The sequence below is a fragment of the Ahaetulla prasina genome, chromosome 2, assembly GCF_028640845.1.
Source record: "Ahaetulla prasina isolate Xishuangbanna chromosome 2, ASM2864084v1, whole genome shotgun sequence".
Lineage (NCBI taxonomy): Eukaryota > Metazoa > Chordata > Lepidosauria > Squamata > Colubridae > Ahaetulla > Ahaetulla prasina.
Genome location: NC_080540.1, coordinates 73,069,013 through 73,093,329, shown reverse-complemented (window position 1 = coordinate 73,093,329; position 24,317 = coordinate 73,069,013). Strand labels below are relative to the sequence as shown.

Genomic DNA, 24,317 nt, shown 5'->3' with positions numbered 1-24,317 from the left:
TTATGGGTACTGGACCCAAGACACTTCATAAAAACCCCTCTAGAAGCCATTCCAATATCTATCTTTTGAGAGTCTTAAGAACTCAGCTTCCGTAATTCCCATTATACTGATTTAGCACAGTTATAACTTGACTTGACATAATCCTAATTTGCTTCTTAGTCACTTGTTTATTTTTGTTTACTTTCAAAGGCCCATAATTCCAGACCTGCCTGTTAGCATCACTGGTTTTCAGAATTATAATTTAAAATTAATAGCCATGAACGGATCCAAATGTTGCATTTGACAAAAATACCAGCTAGTCTTCAATACTGCATACATTTTAGCCACTCTCTTTCCTTCTTCCCTCTTAGGCAAGTAGACACTATATTGTTTTACAAAGCTTTCAACATGCATATTTAATGAATTTCATGTTACTGTTAAAATCTATGTGAAACAGTTTTCCAGAATTCTGCCTGAAAGAGAAGAGATAACCAGAGACTGCTGTGCTGTAATAAGATCCCTATTTCATTCTTCCAGGACTTGGATATCCTGCTGTTGAGAGCCAAAAAAACAGCTCATATGAAAGGAAGTGAAAACTGTTTTTATTGGCTAGAGTGAAAGAAAAATGAATATTTCTTCACAGTGCAGAAGCTCAATATTTTGGCATTGTACCCCAGCAAAAATTCACACTAACAAAAATTAATATAATTATTTTTATGAGAAAAACGTCATGATATCCAATGTTTGCGCTTGCATCAATTCTGGGAAATATTAGTTTTATTCTTACTTTATAGAGAAAATCTGAGGAAAAAATTTGTTACATCATTTTTTTTTTGCAGATGAGTTGATTAATATAGGATTACTCACAATTTGATACTGAATGCACTCTTTGCCTCATCAGATATCTTTGGCAAACTAAAGAAAATGCAGGAAACTGCATTCATCTTCCACTTAGTTCCCAGAATTCAGTGTCAGGTGATTGCGCCAAATGGGAATTCTAGAAATCTCAGAATATCTGGAAAGTTTCAAATTGAAATGGAAAAGGTTGCTATATGTTAGTCAATTTGCCTTGACCAGACTTTTCCATTTATAGCAGCTGTGACCTAATAGCACTAAAACCATCATATTAGAATTATTAGAATTAGAATTCTTTATTGGCCAAGTGTGATTGGATACACAAGGAATTTGTCTCCAGTGCATAAGCTTTTAGTGTACATGCAAGCAACAAGCGATAAATCATGATCATAATCATCATAAAATACATTCATCATAAATCATGAGATAGAACACTCAGTAATAATCATAGGATACTAAATAAGCAATCAACATAAATCATTCTAGGATACTAAATAAAACAATACAAATCGTAAGATACAAGCAACAAATATATAGTCATAAGAAGATAAAGAAATAGATAATAGGAAAGATACGAAAAATAATAGTAATGCAGCCCTACTAGATAGTTTGATAGTGCTGTGGGAATTAGTTATTTAGCAGAATGATGGCATTTGGGGTGGGGAACTATCCTTCTGTCTAGTTGCTTTGATGTACAATGCCCTATAGTATCGTCTTGAGGGAAGACGTTGAAACAGTTTGTGTCCAGGATGTGAAGGGTCTGTAGGTCCTCAATGGAAGGCAGGTTGGTAGCAACTGTTTTTTCTACAGTTCTATCTATGAAGTCTATATCTGTCTTGTTTGGTTGCAGTGCCAAACTACATTGTTATAAAGGTGCAAATGACAGACTCAATAATTCCTCTGTAGAGCTGTATCAGCAGCTCCTTGGGCAGTCTTGCAGAAGGAACATTCTTTGTTGTGCTTTTTTTAATGACATTTTTGATGTTAGGTGTCCATTTTAAGTCCTGAGATATGATAGAACCTAGAAACTTGAAGGTCTCTACTGTTAATAATGTGTTGCAAGTATTATAAGAGCTGGTAGAGTGGTAGAATAGGAGGGGTTCTTCTAAAATCTACAAGCTGAAGCCATCTGACCCTTCCAAAAGAGCAGGGGACAGGCTTGGCAAAATTATATATCCTAAAAATATTGTTCATCTTGACTTTAATTTTGTTTTCTTACGACAATTAGGAGTGTAATTATATGAATAATTACAGATGCCATGTACCAATAATGTAAAAACTTGGATAACAATATCACTTAACCATTCAATCAACCAATGCAGCAGAAAGAAAAGTTGGGTAGTTTGGTCTAGTTATTCGCTTTTAGTTCAACATATCTCAGAGTGTTATTGTGGGGGGAAATTGGAAGGTGTACTCTATATACCACCTTACCTCTATAAAACGAATAAATGAATTAAACTTTGGATGAACTCATTTTTCCTTTATGAGCATGTAACACTGAAGAAGTTGTGCCATTCTTCTCCAGCCTGTTTCTCTGTTTCATAATATTCCCAATACTTTCTTCATTCTTATTCTTGTTATTAATGTATACCTTCATTCTCTCTCAAAGAGAATGCCCTGCTTTTTCAAACATTTCCAACTTAATATACAGAACCACATTGTATAGTACCCAGTTGTAATCTTTATCAAATACACATGGCTCAAAAGTATCCCCGTTAAAGGTTCCCAATTTTGTCATCTGTAATTATTAAATAATATAATAAGAACCCCTAAATATATTTAGTTTATGAGATTCCTCCCTTCTCATGAAGATGAGATATGTTGACTTGAATAATGGGCCACATGTCTATTAATTATATCCAGGATCTGTAAAAGACATATGAAGTTAATATGAAAATGCCACCCTTTTTCAGCATGACTCAGGTTACCGTAGGCTCAAGGTGAGAATATAATATATAAGCCTGGAATTATATTGGTCCCTAAAACTTTGAGCACATCCCCCATATTTCTTCAAAAGTTATCACTCAGTTGTAATTAGACAAAGACGTATGATTCTTAAGAGTCCCATAGTTTGAGATTTAGACTTCAAACAAAGGGCATTCAGGGAGACTAATAGCAGTTGTTTCAAGCATAGACCACAATGTACTCAAGAAATGCTCAAATTTTAAAAATTGGATTATTAAAATAGATCTGCTCAGAAGAGTGCTTATTGTTTGACATTAGAATTAAATTTTGTAGATGTCCTATTGTATTCAGTTTCAGTTATACTTGACATAGAACATGTATTTGTTTATTACAATTATTTTTATAGATATGTGTAAATAAAAACACAAAGTAAAAAAAAACCCACCTGTTGAAGAACCCATGTTCCTTGTGGTTATAACCCAATAAGTGATAGTGGGGTATACTTTCAGAGAGATTGAGAACTGGACTGACCAGAGGTGCAATCTACCTGATGTATGGATGTGAATGATCTCCATAGAATCGAACTATTTCTAGAAGGTATCTGAAAGAAATTATTTGTTAAGGAAAAATAATAAACTGCTTATGACAAATCAACACATCAAAAAGAAAGCAAAAAAATTATAATCCAATATGGTCCAATATGCAATGCACATTTGCAATCTCATAAGGAACATACATATTAGGGCTGCAAAAATATTGCATAGGGCCATGAGATGATTTTTAAGTTGCTTTGTTGTGCTAGCCTTGAATAAGTCAAAAATGATACTGTGATATCCATGCATATTATTGATTTTGCAAGTTCTTTGAAGAGTAAGCTCACAATCTGCTGAATATCTTGCTGTACAGTTCAAGATTTAACATGGCATCATTTTCAAACATGTTGAGAGGTGAGAGAGTTCACTAAGGGCCTCAGGTTCTGAAGTTTATCATTAACAAGATCATAAATTGTTTACCTACCCATAAGTCATATTCAATTCTATGAGATGCTCACAAGAAATAGTGCTCAAGACACCAGTTGGTAATGATTTCCTCAGCGTTTGATATTCCTGACCCACTGACCCTTTAATTAACATTTCCTAAGTTTCTTCCCCATCCCTCCCAAGTTAGTTTAGGACTAAATTTTTTACATCTGTAAACAATGGAAATCAGCTATCTCAAACAAGTAAGTTCAGTTGTTTACAACTGCTTAGTATCAACCTTGCTGTCTTTTAAATTATTTTCATACAGTGCCCAGCTACCATATAAAAATATAAGCAAAGAGCATGAGACACAGAAGTATTTAAATGTGCAGAACGGAAATTTCTTTTTCCAAAAACAATATTCCACACATTGACAGAACAAAGCTTCCTAGTCCACTAGAGGCTCAGAATTATGACTTTCTATTTGCAATGGACAAGAGGCCAATCCTGCCATGAAGAATCATAGAATGTTGTCTTCAGAGTTCATAGAATGAGGGAATAAAATGAAGGCTGCATTGAATATTGAGCAGGATTATTTTTAAAATTCACAGCCACAATAATGGACATTTCTCCCATCCTTGAGTTGATAGTAAAGTATGCTGCAAAATTGGTGTTGCTTGAACATGTACACTCTCTTCTCCCTCACTGTTGAGGCTGGAGACTGGGGCTCTTTCAGGGTCGGTATAGGACAACAATGGGTAACTCCCACTGGCTGCATTTCCTTTTCCTCAAGCATTGCTTGCTACAGAAAAGAATAAAATAAGCACCAATCATCTTTATGTGTCAAGGGACAGGCTTGGGTGATTAGATGGATGGGCAGTGCCTGAGAGAGAGGCTTTGGTCACTAAAAGAAGGACTAGGGGAGACATGATAGCAGTGTTCCAATATCTCAGCGGTTGCCACAAAGAAAAGGGAGTCAATCTATTCTCCAAAGCACCTGAGGGTAGAACAAGAAGCAATGGGTGGAAACTGATCAAGGAAAGAAGCAACTTAGAACTAAGGAGAAATTTCCTGATAGTTAGAACAATTAATAAGTGGAACAACTTGCCTGCAGAAGTTGTAAATGCTCCAACACTGGAAATTTTTAAGAAAATGTTGGATAACCATTTGTCTGAAGTGGTGTAAGATTTCCTGCCTGGGCAGGGGGTTGGACTAGAAGACCTTCAAGGTCCCTTCCAACTTTGTTATTATTATTATTACTTTCAAGTTGCCTGAACAAAGTATGGAAGTTGGTGGGTCAGGGAAGGCCATGTTTGTTTAAAAATAGATCCACCAGGCTTTGGGTGTAGTGCTAAACCCTCATCCATAAAAATAGTTTAGGGTAGACAGAAGCAGACTGAAATGTGAGGAAGCTCTTCAGAAAGCAATCAATTGGTTCATCCTGCATTCCTCCACTCGTATGGTCTTATAGCTGGTCATGAGCCAAAGTGGAAGGAAGGATCAGTAAGTGTGTAAGGGGATGTCAGCACTAACAATGAGTTGCTGCATTCAACTCAACTCACACTCCTCAACAGGGATTGAAAGGAGAAACAGGCAGGACTTGTTAATTTTACCAGAGCTCCCATAGTCCCAAATTAGCAAATGTTGCAAGGAAATGATGGTTGGGTACAAGTGGAGAGAAGCATACAAAATGATACTACAACCACTCCAGTGTAATAAAACCAGGATGCATTGCAGTGTCTGCAGCATTCCAATGCTTCATTCAGACTTTGAGTTTGACACCCCTGATCAACTCCAGCCCTTTTGGATGTTGGATGTTGCCACCCATGTAGAAAGGGGATAATGCTTGAGCTATGGTGCCACAACACCGCTTAAATGAATCCAATTCCACCGCTTGCCTCTGCTCCTCCCCCCTCAGAAATTGTTAGGCTCATAGAAGCCCATGTCATCTAAAGTAACAGGAAACCTTTAAAACATAATTTTGGGCAGAACTGGCAACAAACAGATCCTGGATTGCTTTTATTGTTTCTTTGTTTAAATTAACCAGAAAATCAGTACTTTTTTAAAAAAAAGGTTATTAAACACATCCTTAAAATCAGATCTAGTACTATTTCAGAAGAGCAATAGACCTATAAATGTAAGGGCTTCAGATCAGATGTTGTGCACATGGATGAATCCGGAAAGCCAAAATGGCTATGAGGGGAAGTGAACAATGGCCATATGGTGGCTCAGGCTGTAAAATAGCCTGTTATTAAAACACAGCAGCCTGCAATTACTGCAGGCTCGGATCCCACCAGGCCCAAGGTTGACTCAGCCTTCCATCCTTTATAAGGTAGGTAAAATGAGGACCCAGATTGTTGGGGGGACAATAAGTTGACTTTGTAAATATACAAATAGAATGAGACTATTGCCTTACACACTGTAAGCCGCCCTGAGTCTTCGGAGAAGGGCGGGATATAAATGTAAATTAAAAAAAAAATATGGGAGGCAAATGCCTACAGTAACCTAAGCAAGCCAATTGGAGCTTAGTGGATCCCAGCCTTTGACTGTAGGATCACCAACATCCTCACTAGGTCACTTCAGGTTGTGTATATGGCACCGTGATGGCGAACCTATGGCACGTGTGCCACAAGTGGCACGCAGAACCATATTGGTGGGCATGCAAGTTCAGCTCTGGCACACATATGTGCACTGGCCAGTTGGTTTTCTGGCCTTCTGGGCCCACCAGAAGTTGGGAAACAGGCTGTTTCCAGCCTCCGGAGGGCCTACAGGGTGAGGGGGAAGGCCCATTTTTCACTCTTCCCAGGCTCCAGAGCCTTCTAGAAGCCTGGGGAGGGTGAAAACACCGGAGGCCGGAAATGGCCCATTTGCTAACTTCTAGTGGGAGGCTGTTTCCATTTCTAGCCTCCAGAGGGCCTCTGGGAGTGGGGAAGGCTGTTTTTGCCCTCCCCAGGCTCCTAGAAAGGCTCTGGAGCCTGGGGAGACGAAAAATGGGCCTACCGGGCCCACAGGGCCCACTGGGCCATTGTGTGCCAAAAGCAGGGGGAGCACGGGGGGGGTCACGCACACATGGGTGGGGGCGCATAGAATTATGGGTGTGGGTGCACATGCGCATGACCCCCCTGCGCTTCCCCCATTTTTGGCACATGATGGCAAAAAGGTAGCCATCACTGGTATGGCATGTGTGCTGGAAGAAGGGACAACTGCTTTAAAACTACAAGAGTGAATGATAACTCTAAATTGCTTCTGCTGTGGGTAGCAGAGGATCTGCCTTCTCAAAATGTTTAGCAAAGTGCCTCCATGTTATGGTTAGCAGAATGTGAGGATGAGCTTTTAGCAGCACCCAGGGTTCCCCCCCCCCGCTATTCAATCATGGCATCCATCATAGGAGCATACTAACTGGAACGCTAATTACTATCAAAATGTTAACACAATTCTGGATTCCCACTTGGCTACTTTCCTTTGAAAGAAAGACAGTGAGTAGAATTCGGCACTGTAGTGAAATCATTACTAATGTGACCAAAAAGCAGTTTCTTCTGAAATTAAGAGGACTCAGAAGAAGCTGTAATGTGCTTGGAGGTACTTTTGACTAATTACGCAGAAACCTCATCTCCGTCTCTTCTCTGCCAACAGAGAGTACAATGCATCTTGAGGTGAAGCCTCTCCGGGTTACCTCCTCCCACTCTGAATTCTAAAAGCAAAAAGAAAATGGTCTGCAATTTCTTGTGTTTTTCAAAAGAGGACTTCTGCTCTGGCAGTTAAATTATATCTCTGGTAAAGTCTTTCTGTTTGAAGTTTTGAAGAACGTTGATGATGATGATAATTGTCTCAAATAATTTCATAGCAATCCTCACATCTTGAATTTGGAAAGGGCATGAACTTGTTGGCACAAAAACAAAACAAGGATCTTGGAAAACTTCAGTGGCTATTAGTATTATGGATTATGAGTATGGAATTGCATCTGAAAGACCTTCACTGTAATTGACAAAGCCATTTCATTGCTGCACAGAGAGAAAAGGCCATCTTTTGACAGGGATCGAGCACCTACCTGTGCTCCAGGTTAGTTTGATTTGTTTATGTTTGGTGTTGAACCTTGCTACACCGGCCTTTTATGCACTCCTGGTTGTAAATATGTCAATCAACAGAGTCCATACAATACTTTTTAAAAGAGCTTAATGCTGGTTTTAGAGATGTATCATTTTTTACGTAGGTTCCACATTTTCCTTTCATCAAGAAGTGTTCTGTTGTGGGCGTTGTTCTTTCTTTAAAAAGAAAAATGCACACACATTATTTACCATGAGTAAAGATCAAACAAGTCATAGATTATAAACCACCTCTCTCAAGTCACTGTAATTTCTTTTTCAGAGTCAACTAGAATCAACAGGAATTAGTAAACAGAACTTGGGTTTGTTTCCTCTTGTCTCAGACTGGGAACTGATATAGGAAAATAAAATATATGTGATTAGCAGGCTGTTGAACGGAAATCATTTATACAATTCATTCTATACTTTTTATTGTGTAAAAAAAGAAATATAGCAGTTTATGTGGTCAATTCTTTATTTATATACAGTCTGCATTTTCCAGCAAACAGAATTATTTCCATATGACCAGAAGGTAAAGCAACCTTCTTTCTATCAATTGGTGGATTCTAAGCAATAAAATTTAGAATTAAGTAGAACGCTGAATCCATTGTTAAATTTTGGAAATTCTAGGTTTGACTTTGAGAAAATGTTATGAGAATTTTAGGGCCAATGTGAGTTCCAAAACAATATGTGCCATTGAAGGTATCAAATATAAGTAGTCTGAATATTCAATTTTTGAATCTACTATGAATTATTTGGGGGAAAAATGAAAATTAATATGTCCACGGTCCAAGATGTGATAATATCTTGGATAATGAGGACAGTCTGTCACCTCTGAAAACTCTGTACAAACTCAATTTTCCCAGTTAAGTTTTCCTTGTAACTGTTTGTGTAATGACTAACAGAAGTCTCATTGTCTCAGTTGGTATCCTTAGGACAGAAATGTTATGAGAAGGAGGCAAGGAATTGCCATCTAGTCCACAAAATGAAAATAACTGCATAATTGTTTCAAGAGAATTTTAATTCCAGGATATCATTCTCATGCAAAAAAATACAAAGAAACTTTAGAGAAAAAGTAGGGTGTGCGCTAAAATAAGTTGTGGTACAGGCACATGATTCATAATATAGATTTATTTGCTTGAGATGATTTGAAGGCAGTCTGATTCATCTCCAAGCCTCAGTTTGAAAAAAAAAATGAAAGGTTTTGTGGTTCCATTGACTATCAGTGGAAGTCAACAAAGGGCTACAACTTCTTAGACAAAATTGACTAACATTTGCAAGCAAAGTACGGAATGGGACAACTCTCCGCTGCCAACTTGCCACAGTTTGCCATGGGGCAATTCCACACAGGGTAAATCAATGAGATAAATATTATCCACTATTATTTCTGCGACATCATTTCCATTTTTATGGAAATGGACATTATGTACTTCTCTTAAAAATAGTTCTCAGCCCTCAGATTTCCTAGAGAATGCAAACATTTTAAAAAATATCTTTCCAAGCCTATTTATCTGGACCAGTATCCTAGCTGATTTTGCAACTAAGGTAAATGTTTAAAAGACAGATGCAGAGTGTGGATGAGGAAAAGGAAAGAAGCATTTGACTATGTTAATAAAACAGTTGGCAATAAACGGAACTGCTGTCAGTCACCAAAATATGTAATGCCCCCAAGGAATACAATTAAAATGTTACACTCCAGGATCTAAACCCACATAAAACCCATATTTCCAGATGGTGACTGGAAAATACGGCATGCAGAGACTTAAATCTGGGTTGCATCTGACTCATTTTAAAAAAAGCAACTTTGAAACTTTAGCAGCGTTCATTAGAACTCCTTACTTGGTTGGAGTAGAGTTGCTTCTCTCTATTGCTAGGAGTAGGTGTTGCTAATGCTTTTGGCATTAGCTATATTTTGATCAAAAATGTCTACTGTGAAAGGGTATTCATATGGAACTGCTAAAAATGCGCCTAGTTTCATTTAATTAATCATACTCAGAAAGTTACGGTGTCCTGGATTATGACAATGCTCTCCGGCCTGGTGCTCACTAGTTTATTGGATTACTACTCCCAGAATTCCCAGCCACACTACATACTTTATTATCTTTTGCTTCTATGAAACTTAGATATATTTTGTGTTTCTTGCTTAAACCAAAGTCTGGAACACCAACATTTGGATAAAATTTAAGCAGCCTGGATAAAAATGAGTAAGTGTAGACCACAGGTCTAACTACAGTTATCTGACATGTCCTAGCAAAGCTGGCTGAGAAACTCTGGGAGTTGAAGTCCACAAGTCTTACAAGAGCCAAGTTTGCATACCTCTGTCCTAGCTGATTGTCTACCCAAAAGGAGAATTGGGTAAATGGGTGACAAGATGCTGAAAGTCCATTTCAGAAGACAAACTCTGTTCCCCTGCACACATATTATTATTATTATTTCTTTTCCAAGTGTCTTGCCCATAAAATTAACTTTTACTAACAGTCTAATAAAACTGTAGTAATATATTATTTACTCTCTGCAGTGCAAGGATGTCTTTGTCCCAAACAAGTTCTATGCTGTTTGTAGTCACCTCCTCAAAAATCCTGATTCTTTTCCTATTTCTTCAAAACTGCCGCTTGTATGTGAAATGGGCTTTTCTCAGAACCATTAATCCAGTGGTGTGTGCTATGATCCATGCAAGCTTGTTTGATAAGGAACATGTTAGTCTTTAATTTTTCATAAAACTTTTATGTGTATCTATAAATGGTATCTATCTCTGGAAACTTAGGCAAATGGAAAAGCAGTCCCTATAGCAATTCTGCAATGTACTGTATACAAGAGCTCTGTGTTTAGCATGTTATCTGGCATTTTGAAAATCTCAAACTTTAAAACAAAACATCCAACTGTTATAGTTATCCGAGAAAAGGTTATAAAATGAATTTGAATCATGGAATCATGGTTGGCTTTACTTTATAAAAGATTTACTGTATAGCTGGATCCACAATAAATTCTACAAGAAATGTATTACAAATTTGCTTCCAAATAAGAAGCAATATTACTCCAGCCATGTTTCCGTAGAGTTCTGATTAGGCTGAGAGTTCTACAAAAGAAAATGATCAGAAGCCTTCTTCAGACCTTGCTGTTCAGTGGAACTAAACCAGGAAATGAGAGTTGAGTTATGGGACTAAACAAACCTGTTTAGTCCACATACGTTTAAACTGAATTTTTCTGTAGGCTTTGGCAAAATTCCAGGCACCAACATAAAGCCCATTTTGCAAAGCTAACATTCTAAGGAGATTTCTATCTACACAGTTCTCTTTAGGTGTGGGAGCAGACCATATTAGAATCAGGGAACTGGGATCCCCTCAATCCCCCCCCCACCCCCAATTAATTACAGGTCGTCCACGTTTAGCTACCACAGTTGGGCTCTGCAACTCAATCATTAAGCAAAGTGGTCATTAAGTGAAACAGCACAATGTTACAATCTTATTTCAGCTTTTCTTTCCTTTACAGGCCAACAAAGGCCATATACATAGTCCTCAATTTATAACCATTTGTTTAATTATAATTCAATTATGATGATCTTGGAAAAAGTAACTTAAGACTGCCTTCAAAGTCACATGATTACAATTAGAGCATTTGGCAGCTGGTTCACATTTACATTTAAGAATATTTATTTTGTTTTATCATAAAAGGTAAAATACAAAACAGAAAAAAAAACCCAAACAAAATAAAACAGAAACTAACAGCACTAACAGTGTACAAAAAACAGAAAAAAATGATCCAAATACTAAATAAATTTAACATTTAACATATGGAATCCACCCTTGCTGGATGCTGAAAAAAAGAAAAAAATCAGTAAATTCTCCTCCCCATATACATATACATATACATATAATCAGAGGTGAGTTTCAGCAGATTCTGACCAGTGCTGGAGAACTGGTAGTGGAAATTTGAGTAGCTCGGAGAACCGGTAATAAAAATTCTGACTGGCCCCGCCCCCATTTATTCTCTCCCTCCCAAGTCCCAGTTGATCGGGAGGAAATGGGGATTTTTGCAGTAACCTTCCCCTGGAGTGGGGTGGGAATGGAGATTTTACAGTATCCTTCCCCTGCCATGCCCACCAAGCCACGCCCATCAAGCCATGCCCCACCCACCAAGTCACACCCACAGAACCAGTATTAAAAAATTTTGAAACCCATTACTGATACATATACATATACATATACATATACATATACATATACATATACATATACATATACATATACATATACATATACATATACATACCGGTATGCTATGTTTCCCCAAAAATAAGACTCTGTCTTATATTTTTTTGAACCCAGAAATAAGTACTTGGCCTTATTGCCATGCACTCAAAAGCCCAACTGGGCTTATTATCAGAGGATGTCTTATTTGGGGGGAAACAGGGTACATATCCATATCCATATACAGATGTAAAAATGAAGAAGAAAGAGCAGTCAAAACGTTAAGCTAAACATTGCACTAATCTTCAATTCCCCCTATTAACTATCTGTTATTGTATTTGGCATGTAAAAAATCCCCAAATGGTTTCCAGTCTCTTATAAAGCTGTCTAGTCCATAGATCAAGGCTTTTAGAATTGTAAACCTAATCTTATGTAGCTTCTTCTCCAGAAACACCACACTACTAACCAGAGCTTATAAAACATTTGCTAGACCAATTCTAGAATACAGCTCGCCTGTCTGGAACCCTCACCACATTTCTGACATCAATACAATTGAACATGTCCAGAAATATTTTACAAGAAGAGTTCTTCACTCCTCTGAAAACAACAAAATACCTTATCCCGCCAGACTTGAAATCTTGAATTTAGAAAACTTAGAACTCCACCGCCTTCGACAGGACCTGTGTTTAACTCATAGAATCATCTATTGCAATGTCCTTCCTGTTAAAGACTACTTCAGCTTCAATCACAACAATACAAGAGCAAACAATAGATTTAAACTTAATATCTTCTTCAATCTTGATTGCAGAAAATATGACTTCTGTAACAGAGTTATTAATACTTGGAACACACTACCTGACTCTGTGGTCTCTTCTCAAAATCCCCAAAGCTTTTAAACAAAATCTGTCTACTATTGACCTCACCCCATTCCTAAGAGGTCTGTAACGGGCGTGCATAAGGGCACAAGCGTGCCTACTGTTCCTGTCCTATTGTTTCCTTTCATTATATCCAATTAATATAATTATTACATACTTATGCTTATATATATGCTTATTATTATTATTATTATTATTATTATTATTATTAATTATATATATTATATATTATATTATATTATATATATTTTCATGCTTATGCTTATATATACTGTTGTGACAAAATAAATAAATAAAAATAAATAAATAAATCAAAGAAGTTAATTTTGCCAGATTTGCTAATTCAGTCAATTTTAAAATCCATTCTTCAACAATCAGCATCTACTTGCAGTCTCCTGCGGTCACATGGACTCACATTCTTTTTTTTTTATTTGCATTTATATCCCACCCTTCTCTGAAGACTCAGGGCGGCTTACACTATGTCAAGCAATAGTCTTCATCCATTTGTATATTATATACAAAGTCAACTTATTGCCCCCAACAATCTGGGTCCTCATTTTACCTACCTTATAAAGGATGGAAGGCTGAGTCAACCTTGGGCCTGGTGGGGCTTGAACCTGCAGTAATTGCAGGCAGCTGCTGTTAATAACAGACTGTCTTACCAGTCTGAGCCACAGAGGCCCTTCATATGATTCGCAACCTTTTTTATTTTTTGCTGATATCCAGCAAAAAAACACCCATTGGGAAAGCTGAATTCACTTAATGACCATGAGATTTACTTAACAACCACAATGATCCATTGAACAACTGCCCTAAACATTATTGTTAAATTGGGTCTGACTCAACTTACGACTGCAATGACTTATGGTGGGAATTCCAGTCCCAATTGTGGTTATGTCAAGGATTACCTATAAATGCAAAGACTGTCGTGAAGTTACTTTTTCATTGCCACCATAATAGTTACTAAACAAAGCAGTTGCTAAACAAGGACTATCTGTATCTCTCTTTGAAGAATGTTTGTTTTTGTGCAAAAGCTGTTCTCAAACAGCTTTTATATTTTCTTTAAGCATTTCTTGAAGACCTGTCCTTCCATACCATTTCCTTCATTAGGCATTTGTAGTTTATTATTTAGACTACATTTCTAGATCTTGTTGCCATCTAGATGTTTTAATATATAATTCCCATCAATCTTGACAGACTGGGAGGAGAAAATATGATAGCAGTCTTTGGATAGCTAACAAGGTGTCATATAAGCCCAGAATGGAACAACTTGGGGGGCCAACTTGCCACAGACAACTCACTATGGCCAACTTGCCTTGGCCAACTCTCCATGGCCCCTCCATGTGGGACAACTCGCTGTAGCCAACTCACCATGGGACAACTCACTGCAGAACAATTCAGCCTATAAACCACCCCTTATAAGGAGTGCTATAGTACTAAGAGGTTAAAATTACAAATTTTGATAGCAGAAGGAATCTAATGAAGGTGTCAACCAGTAGAATAGGCAGAAGCAAGTAACACGTTTCTTTTCAGTGGTGACCTTCAAACAAAAGTTGGCTAACCATTGGTCCAAAATGCTTTAGTAGAGACTGCACAGTTCATTCCAATTTTGCAATACTATGAGCAATAATTGGAAATTATAACCCAAAATATCATAAGGGAATCGATCCTAGAAAGGCTTATTTATAGAATTACATTTCCTCTTTAGCAATTGGAATTTGGGGGAGTTGTACAGCTCACAGGAAGAAAATATTAAACTGCAGAAGGATTCATTAAAAGTTTGCATTGCAGCATATCCACATGAATGCTTTAAATAGTTGCCAAGAAATAAGAATGTTGTTTTCCCATCTGCCTAATCTTTGAGAAAACAAAAAATGTTTGAGCATTTTAAATACATAATGTCAAACTAAACTAAATTAAAATTGAATTAAATTTTGAAAGAAAAATCCACATACGCAGCCTGAATTAACATGAGCATGGCCAGCTCGACATCACTTGTGTCAGGGGTGCCTGTGGTGGCTCTGCCAGCGAAAATGGGCTCCTGAGCCCTCCTGAGCTCCGTTTTCGCTGGAGGGCTGGTCCTTTACTGCTTCCAGGGCAGCCCCGTGGTCCAGATCTAAGCACCCTGTGGGCCAGATTTGGCCTGCGGGCTTTGAGTTTGACACCCCTGATCTAAAGACATGTTAATCCTGTGGATTGCAGTCCAAATCCAACAATGTGACAAATCCAGACTGTAAGAACTCAGTTACTACAGTTGCATCTCCAGCAGCAAAGTGATTGCATCCAGTCTTAAACACTCTCTGAAGTATCCAGTGTGAATACATGCCCATGTACATTCACACATGGACACACAGGCATACACACTTACAGAAGAAACTGTTGCATTAATTGCATTATACGATCAAAAAGAATTAATTTGATTTTCCTGAAGGCTCCTTCCATTGGCTCACAAAACCAGAACATTGAAGTTCACGTAAATAGTTAATGTCAGTTAAATTAAAGTTCTTTTAATTTCTCGCAAAAATGTGTTACCATCTTAGAAGCCTGTGTATAAATTATCTAAAAATAGGACCTTTTTTCCTCATTTGTCTGATTTTTGAGATAAAATGAACTTTATGCCAATTAGATTTTCTTTTAAAAAGTGACATGAAACAGAAATTCTGTTTGGACAGTGAGGTTTTGGATATGGAAAGGAGTGGAATTATTTTTTTGCACATTCCAACTGCATCTAACTCTGATGTTTCCAGCTGAAGAATAGCTGCCCCATATTACCAAGATGAAAAATTGTTAAGACATGATTTTAAATGAATATTTATTAAATATAAGGTTCTCTGCTCCTTAAAGAAGGCAGAGGTATTTCTTCTGAGAAATTTTATCCTTCTATAACCCTGTAAGGGAAATTCACCAGAAAACTACTGACAATCTCAACTTGGAAAAGACACGCTTAATTGACAAATGGCAGGCTATGGGATATTAAGCAATTAGGAAATCTAGCAGGAGATTGTTTCGTAGGCTTTCACCTGTTACCTTATTCCTTTCAAGCCACTTCTATTAGCTGTCCATATTCTTAATGCTGTTATCTAAAGGAACGTGGTGACTCACATGGCTAGGGGACTGTTCTGACAATTGGCAAGCTCATGTCCGAGATCTGGTTGCTGCCTCATGACGGGGTGAGCTCCCCATCACTCTCTCCAGCTCCTGCCAATCCAGCAGTATGAAAGCAGACAACCATAAGTAGATAGATAGATACCACCTCAGTGGGCAACTTAACAGGGACGTGAAAGGAGCCCCTAACTGGGTATCCCCCGGCAATGGTGATATCACCAATTGATCCTTTCACCACAAAAGGACTTCGGTACTTCTAACATGGAAGTATAGGATGTTGTTATCTTAAATTACATTCCAAATTATAAAGAGGCTTCACTTTGGGATGCTCAATAAGAGATATAAATTCTTTAGTACAAAGAAATCTATCATCCTTTATTAGATTGCAGTTCATTTAACATTAAAATAAAGGAAAACAAATGCTGGATTTTAAATTGGGATAGTGCATGAAGAAAGAAAAATATTTCTCCTCTCCTCTCCTCTTTCTCTTCCTCAAAACATCATCTAACCAATATTTCCAGTATCTCCTTATATTTTTAAGAGTTCCTATGGCCAGAAAACATTGTGCCAAATTCAGTGGTTTGCATATTTACTTCATCTGGGGGGCGGGGGGCTTTATAAATGACATTAGTTTATTCTACTAACCAGGATTCTTTTCACCTTCTCAAAGGTTATGGCTTACGGCCATAGGTGTTTAGTTGTAACATGGCTGTCCCTGATCAAGATAGGATGATTTCTTTGCAAATGGCCCCTTCATTTTATTCTTGTGATTTTGCCAGGTTTTCCCCTGTAGGTGACCTTGCATTGAGCATGTTATTTTAAACAGGAAGAAATTCCTCTTTCTATAATCAAAATAGATGACAACCGAAATAGAATAATAAGTAGCATTTTTCTAGACCAAAAGAAAAAATGCTGACAAAAGCAAAGCACAGGAGCGCCTTCCCCAACCCCCCTTTTTTTTAATTCAAGAAAACAACATCTAGTTATATGAATGAGAGGCAGTGCCTCATTTGCAGATTGGGTGAATAACAGATGGGGCAGACAATGGCGAATGGCTTCAGAGCAGCTCCACAACCCTTAAGGGGGATTTAGCTTCTTGTGACTCATCTGTATGTGGCAGATACAGACGCTGTTCTATTAAATGTTAAGGAATTAGAGAGTCTAGTTATTATATTTATGAAGAGTGTGAATGCCTGCAACAAAGACAGAAAGATCAACTCTAGCAAATGTAACTTTCTGAATTGTGGTCAGAGGCTGGGTAGAAAACTCCCTGATCTGTAAGCTGTAAAAAACAATACACACCGCCTTTGATCATTTCCTCTTGTGGCTTGCCGAAATGTGCTGAATGTTAAGCAGGTGAGGAACTCTTTTGATCTCAGCGAGCAGGAAGCAAACATGCTCAAACATTTACCAGAGATTGTTTCAGCTGCATTTTATTAGGCCTGCAGTGCAACTGATGAATGTCCCATAGTGCTAAGCTTATATATAAGACTATGGGTGTGTGCTGAAATACCTTTAATGTTGCTTCTTTCATGAAGGTAGGGCATTTCCACCTTAGCATCAAATATAATGCATGGTAACATATAGTACAACTTCTATGCTTCTCTCTTGGCTAAGCATCAACTGGTCTTTATCATTAGATATATACTACAGAAGTCTACCTGTCTCAGTTCTAGCAAAAGGACTCTAATCTGCTCAAAGCCTTTCCCATAACTTCTTGAAAAATGACAGAGATAAGTGAAATCCTACAAAGGAGAAGAATGAGTTGTTCAAGGGGCCTGTGAAATGGGATTGTTAATGTCCATAGCATGTGTCTGCTTGTAGAAATCCATAGAATCAGTGGTGGGCTACTGCTGTTTCAGACCGGTTCAGGTGAACCAGTGGTTCCGATGATCAGCTGACCCTGCCCATCCACCCCTGCCCTATCCTGTCCTATATTTCCTTCTTTCTGGCTCAGCTGATTCACACGGCACAGTTGATTTCTGTGCCTCCACTGTTCTACTTACTGGGGCTGCCTTAGAAGGTAAGCAGCTGAGCTTCAAATTGCTGTATTTTGAACGCTGCACGCAAGTGCATTAGGCAAGCGCGTGAAGCCCACGTGCACACGCAACGCATGCTCTCACAGAACCAGTTGTTCTATGCAGCCCACCACTGCATAGAATCCATTATCATAATTATGTATACTCTCCAGCTTCCATGAAGTTCTCAATGCTGTTATGTTATGTCATCATATATGAGGTTCACATGGATTTCCAGCCCCACAGAGGAGATAAATTTCTCTATCTTCACACAGTGCATGTCCTGCATGGTGTTTTTATTTTACACTGACTACCAGGAGTTAGATTGTGACTGATTTCAACCTGTATTGGGACCGATCAGATTTATACAGCCAGATCTCTCTATTGGGTTCAAACTCTATGGTATTCTGATCTCTCAGATTTACATAGTTCCATAGGCTTCCTGGAAGGCCTGGAGGAACATTGTCCATGGGGTCACGATGGGTCGGACATGACTTCGCAACTAACAATAACAACAATAGACTTCCCAGAACTGAAGTAGCCCATTATAGTGCTAAGGACAAGTAGATGTAAAGCTGAGTATTCAAAAGAGGTAGCTGAAAGCAGGATAGCTATTTTAGATGAACATTTACTTTGGCTTTTAGAGCAAGGAAACCATTTTGACATATTCATTCAGTCTCAAAATCAACATAATTTCAGACCTTCCTGTTTTTCCTTTCCTTCTTTGTGGAGCCATGCTTCTTTAAATGTATGAATGGACTGCAAAGTGATCTTCAGCCTTAAAGTGTGTGTTTCCAAAATTGGCATTTGCACCTGAGCTTCCAGGAAAGGAATTTAGCTTTGGGGTGACTGTTTACTTTCGTTGAGCCCCTAGCTGAAATTGTGTCACAAAATACATTCCTGGGAGGGAAAGGAAGATAAGTTAGTTCACTTTCCACTTGTTCATTCTACCTGTTCATTCTCTTAGCCTCTACCTCACTTCTCCAGTTCTCTGGAGTTACAGTTCGCCAAAAGAAAAAGAAAGATGTTACAACATATAACTCTAACTCGGACATGAAATTAGAATCTCCCAGTCTTTAACCCAGGGGTGAAATTCATTTTTTCCCCTACCGGTTCTGTGGGCGTGGCTTGGTGGGCATGGCAGGGACAGGATATTGAAAAATCCTCATTCCCTCCCAACTCCTGAGGGAAGGATATTGCAAAATCTCCATTCCCACCCCACTTTGGGGCCAGCCAGAGATGGTATTTGCCAGGTCTCCGAACTATCTAAAATTTCCACTATCGGTTCTCCAGAACCTGTCAGAACCTGCTGGCTTTCACCCCTGCTTTAACCTCTATCCCACAGTCTAGGCCTTGTATTAAAGACAGTCAATAAGCTATGTATGGATGTTAAAGGATATTGTATTAGGGTGGGTGCAAGTGGGCAAGAGTTTGTTTGAAAAAGGAGAAGGAGACCAGGGAAACAGATAAACTAGAAAATGACTCATGCCTGAACCACTGATTCCAATATCACCAACATCCAAGGACATTTACTATCTTTCATATTGTTTTAAGATTGTTTTTAAAAAGTGGCTCAGGATATGAATACAGTTTTAAATGTAATTATAATAAAATATATATATTCTATTGTAACGTGTGTATTGTAACAAGTTAGATGCAAAACTGCTTCTAACTCACTTAAAATATTCTATCAGTCGCTCACCTCATTGACTTCCTGCAGGAATTCCATGAAGACTCTTTAGGAGTAGCTTAATGTGAACACACTAGCTAAGCTAAGGAGCATCACCAAAGCTCCAGCATGACCAGCAACCAACACCCTCCCCAAACTTGTGGGAGTTGTAATTGAAAACATCAAGAGGACCCCAAATCACTTTCTCTGAAACAGCAAATACAAAGAAATGCTCAAAGTTGCTTGGGGGCAGGAAGAGGTAAGGAAGTTTACTTCCAGGAATTGCCTCTCCCACTTTGTGGTATTGAATGTCAACTAAACTGGTGTTTTCATTTGCTATTTTACCAACTTCTACTCAAAAAAAAGAGCAAATGCCCTTCTGTACTCATAAGCCTGCCCACCTGGTTGAAATGGGTTCAAGTTCATATTGACGTTTTGGAATCCTGTAACTTAGGGCAGGGAAAATTATATAATTACTAGTTTGTGGAAGGCAGAAGTAAATTTGGATCACAAATGAAGGATCATTAAGAGATGTGCTGTCAGTGGTGATCTTCATTTTGGTATATGTGGTAGACCTACACGATGGTTACATCTTCTAATTTTGGCTTTGAGACACCAGAGATGGGTTTCCCTTGGCTAAATAAATGAATCACTGCCACTTGGTTTCCTGTAGCTTCATGGGGAAGGGGAAAAAAAGGAAAAAACAATCTTTTTCTGTATTCTGATTTTTTCCCCTAGCCATTTCTCATCCTTAGTAGGTACAGAGCACAAAACCACAGCTATGTAACACAGGTTTTTGGTTTGTTCTTATTGTTTTTGGCGCAAAAACCTCAGATAGCTTTGAATGTTAGTTTAGGGTAGCCAAAAATCAGAAGGACTCTCCTAGCAGTTTTCAGACTAATAAATGTTATTAATACCCATAAGCTTTTGTGTGCTGCAGTTCACTTCATCAGATGCAATGGAGTGGCTAAATTGATGTAGGATTTAAACTGGGATGAGAGTAAGAGGAAAGAAGGAACAAATAGATAGGTGAAGAATAATGTAGATAGATTAATCGTTACAAGTATCCTATCAATTTTAACATTTTTGATGTGTTAAAAACGTATTATGTTTGTTGAGACAATGGATTATTTAAAATCTGCATTAGTTTAGCCATTCCACTGCATTTGATTAAGTGAAGTATTGTTTGTCCCTTTAAAAAATGTCTTAATTTAAAAAGGTACTATCAGATTCCTTGGTCTTGATGCAGTTGGATAATTACTATGAAGTTTGTATGAAAACAGATTTAACTGTGATCCAAATATATGCAATATGATTTTTTATCTGATTTTTTTCTTTATTAAAAAGCAAATGAAATATGAAGCATTTGGTAACATTTGTTTGAAAATATCTAGAGAATATTTATGATGGGGAACCTGAACAGAATTTGAAGTGTATACTTTAGATCCATTTTATAGGATTACATGGTGAATTTGGCGATTTGTTATTGGAGAAATTTTAATATAAAGATTATTGTCAACAGAACAGTGCCAGTACTTTCAATTAAAACATTTTTCCTATCTTGATGCCAGCCAATAAGCAAAGCTGTATTAAAATTATATTGGCAATATGAAAGAATAGTTCACCATGAATCTTTCCAAGATGTCTGGCCTAAAAACACTTCTTAGGTTATGAGGGCAAAGCTAGTCCCTGTGAGGAAGTGTCCTTATTATTAATAATTCTCTTCATATTGAAAAGAATTTTCTCTTCACTGTGTAAGTTCACTGTGAAAGTCCACTGTGTAAAACTGGAGCAAATCAAACATATGCACTTATTAAATATCAGAAAGCTGCTTATTCTAAACCTTCTATTGCAAAAAGATATTGCATTTTGATACCTTGGGACCACACTTAATATGGGAGAATTGATGTCCCAATAAATGGGGCACTGAAGTTGTGTCATGTTTATGACACACAGTATGGGACTTTCAAAGGTTTGGGTTGAGATTTTTGTTAAACTACATTAATCATACTTAGGACCACAAGTTTCATACATTTCTTGTCACAAAAAAGAAGTCAGGAAGGCATACCACTACATTTTTAGCAGTTGCACCACTGAAATTCTGCAGCACAATCAGAAGGAGCTTTAACAGCCATTTCATATTACAGTATCACCTGTGATTTTGAATTTTGAATAGATTGGCCTTCTCTATTCTATTAGATGAAGACTTCTTATAAGTACAGCAGTTGTTAGGTGGTACTTGAACAATTTCAACAATTTATTTCATTTCATTCCAAGTCTTTTTGAGATTTCCTTGAACAGATGGCAGTTGAAACCATCACAAACCATCCAATACCAATAATTTCCATTTTCAAGTGGAACAATATTGCATAGCCTAAAATGATTAAAATATGTTCAGGATTTCTTTATACCCAATAACCTGTTGAATATAAATTGTGATGATATGAATTAAGAGTTGTTCTGTAATTATCCATGGCAATTTAACTCCTATCCATTTAACCAAGAAGAATTACAATTATTTGTAATGAAATTATGCAGTTTCAGAAAAATAAATTCCCTTCATCCAGTGCCTCCTCCTTCTTAGAATGAAATATCTTGGATATGTCTGTGAACACAACACAACCTAGTCTTGAAAAGATAATGTTGCCTTCTCAGTGCAATCAAGAAGTCTTCTTATATTGCTTTCATGAATATGCTTGGAGTGGTACCATTGAAAATGAGGAATATAAGAAATATAGATATGAACTATTTGTATGCAAGCTTAAGTCATTCCCCATTTGCCACGCTTTAGTGAAGTGTATCCTCTTTACAAGGCAATTAATATGGGGAAGGTGGAGTATGTGCCAATGAAAAGCTTTTTTCTAATGTTTAAAGCCATGTGAAATAGGGACTTTCACAAAGATTTGTTTGAAGGTTCTCTGTGCATCCTCTGTGATTCCACTAACTATCACAATACAGAAAGATAGGAGAATCAATATGGTTTCTGCAAAACGGACTCTTACTCGGTGACAATAATATTGCACCTTCAATTCTTGATAACCTCATCAAAAAAATTTATATATTTCAGGTTAAGTATTAGACTTCTCTTACTATGTAATATGATGGAATCAGGTGATCTCCATAGCTACTCACCTCCTTTAGAACAGCTTACCTCTTGATATAAGAATGGTCTTCGCTCTTACACTTTCTGGAGAATAGTGGAAACCTAGCTTTTTGGGAAAGGCCTTCAGTCATTGAGTAGCTGGAGGAAGAGCCATGTCATTGTCAATGTTCATAGTTGTTATTGCTTTTTAAATTATAGTATGCTTTGTATTGTTTGACTTTGTATACTACCTAGAGCTTCCAGAGTACATTGGTTTATAAATGTTATAAATAGGTAAACAAATATTTCATAATATGAGACACAAAATAGGATTTCTTAGTGCTTCATGAAATAAATGCAAAGGATCATACCATAGTCTCTCAATAGTATCTTCTGGACTTCATAATTCATCTTGTTTAATGTTTTCTTTGCAAAGTTTATCTTGCAATTCGTCACTTGCTTTTATTTTATTTTATTTTATTTTATTTTATTATTTTTCTGATTTATAGGGCTGCCCATTTCACATCAATGTGTACCTGGGTATGTAATTACTATAGAGCTTAATGATTTGTTTTAGATTCAGCCTGAATTCAGAGCGGATTATAATGTGGAAATATAGGTTAGCACTGAATTAATAAGTAACTGATCACTCTGTTTTATTATCTAGGTAGCAGTGGGCTAATGTCACCTACTTTAGGCATGGATATATCACCTTGTTGGAAGGAGAGTTCTTATCTAAAGAGATTAGCATGCTCTTATCTTTAGAGATACACTCCATTAATCATGCATTTGTTCTGACCTATCTCTACTTGCCCCTCCAGGCTGTCATGGATGTTTGTACATGGAGGTGTGTTCCACTCAATGGTTTGGACTCTTGGTAGTGGAAAACTGGAGGAAAAATTGAATGGTAAGCTAATAAATCACCAGACAAAGGAAAGGGAGGTGTGCTACTTTACCTTATAAATCTAGTGAAAAGGGAAAGTGAGCAAAGAAAATCTTTTAGTCAATAGCAGTGAATTCCATCTGAGTTGTGAAACCAGAATAAAGCATTTAGAGGATCAAATGAAGAATTGGAACTTTCTGTCGCCACCTTTCCCAATATGGTAGCTTTGAGATGTGTTGATAAGAACTTCCAGAATTCTCAGTCCCAAATTTTGTAAAAGTGTTAGCAGCAACAGTGCATTGGAATATCTGTAAGAACTACTACTTGCCTGCAAGCAAGAACTGGTGGGATCACAAAATAAATAAAGAGAAAATACTGAGGCTAAAGGGTTCTGGGACTTTAGAATTTAAAGTATATGGCACTTGCTGTATAACACCCCAGACATAACTGTTGTCGATGAGAAAGAATAAAAGTCTGGATAATGGAGGTCGCAATATTTGGAAGCAGCAGAACAGAAGAGAAAGACGTGGAGAAAATCACAAAATATAAAGACCTCCAAACAGAATAAGTATGGCAAAAGAAAACAAAGATAATGCCAGTAGTAATATACCCTCAGATGCAAACCCCAAACCACCGGAACATCATTTGAACACCATTGGCATTGACAAAATCACCATCTGTGAATTGCAAAAGGCAACTTTACTTAGAACAGCTTACG

At 37.5% G+C, this 24,317-nt stretch overlaps 1 long non-coding RNA gene across 1 annotated transcript in view; it reads right to left on the bottom strand.

Moving 5' to 3' along the window:
* Positions 1 to 775: 775 nt before the first annotated feature.
* LOC131193157 (uncharacterized) overlaps positions 776 to 24,317 on the bottom strand; it is a 27,453-nt gene continuing 3,911 nt past the window's right edge. The window contains exons 2-3 of the long non-coding RNA XR_009153857.1: positions 7,747 to 7,960; positions 776 to 994 (exon numbers count right to left, since the gene is read on the bottom strand). This is a non-coding gene — a long non-coding RNA (uncharacterized LOC131193157). The remainder of the gene's footprint in view (positions 995 to 7,746; positions 7,961 to 24,317) is intronic.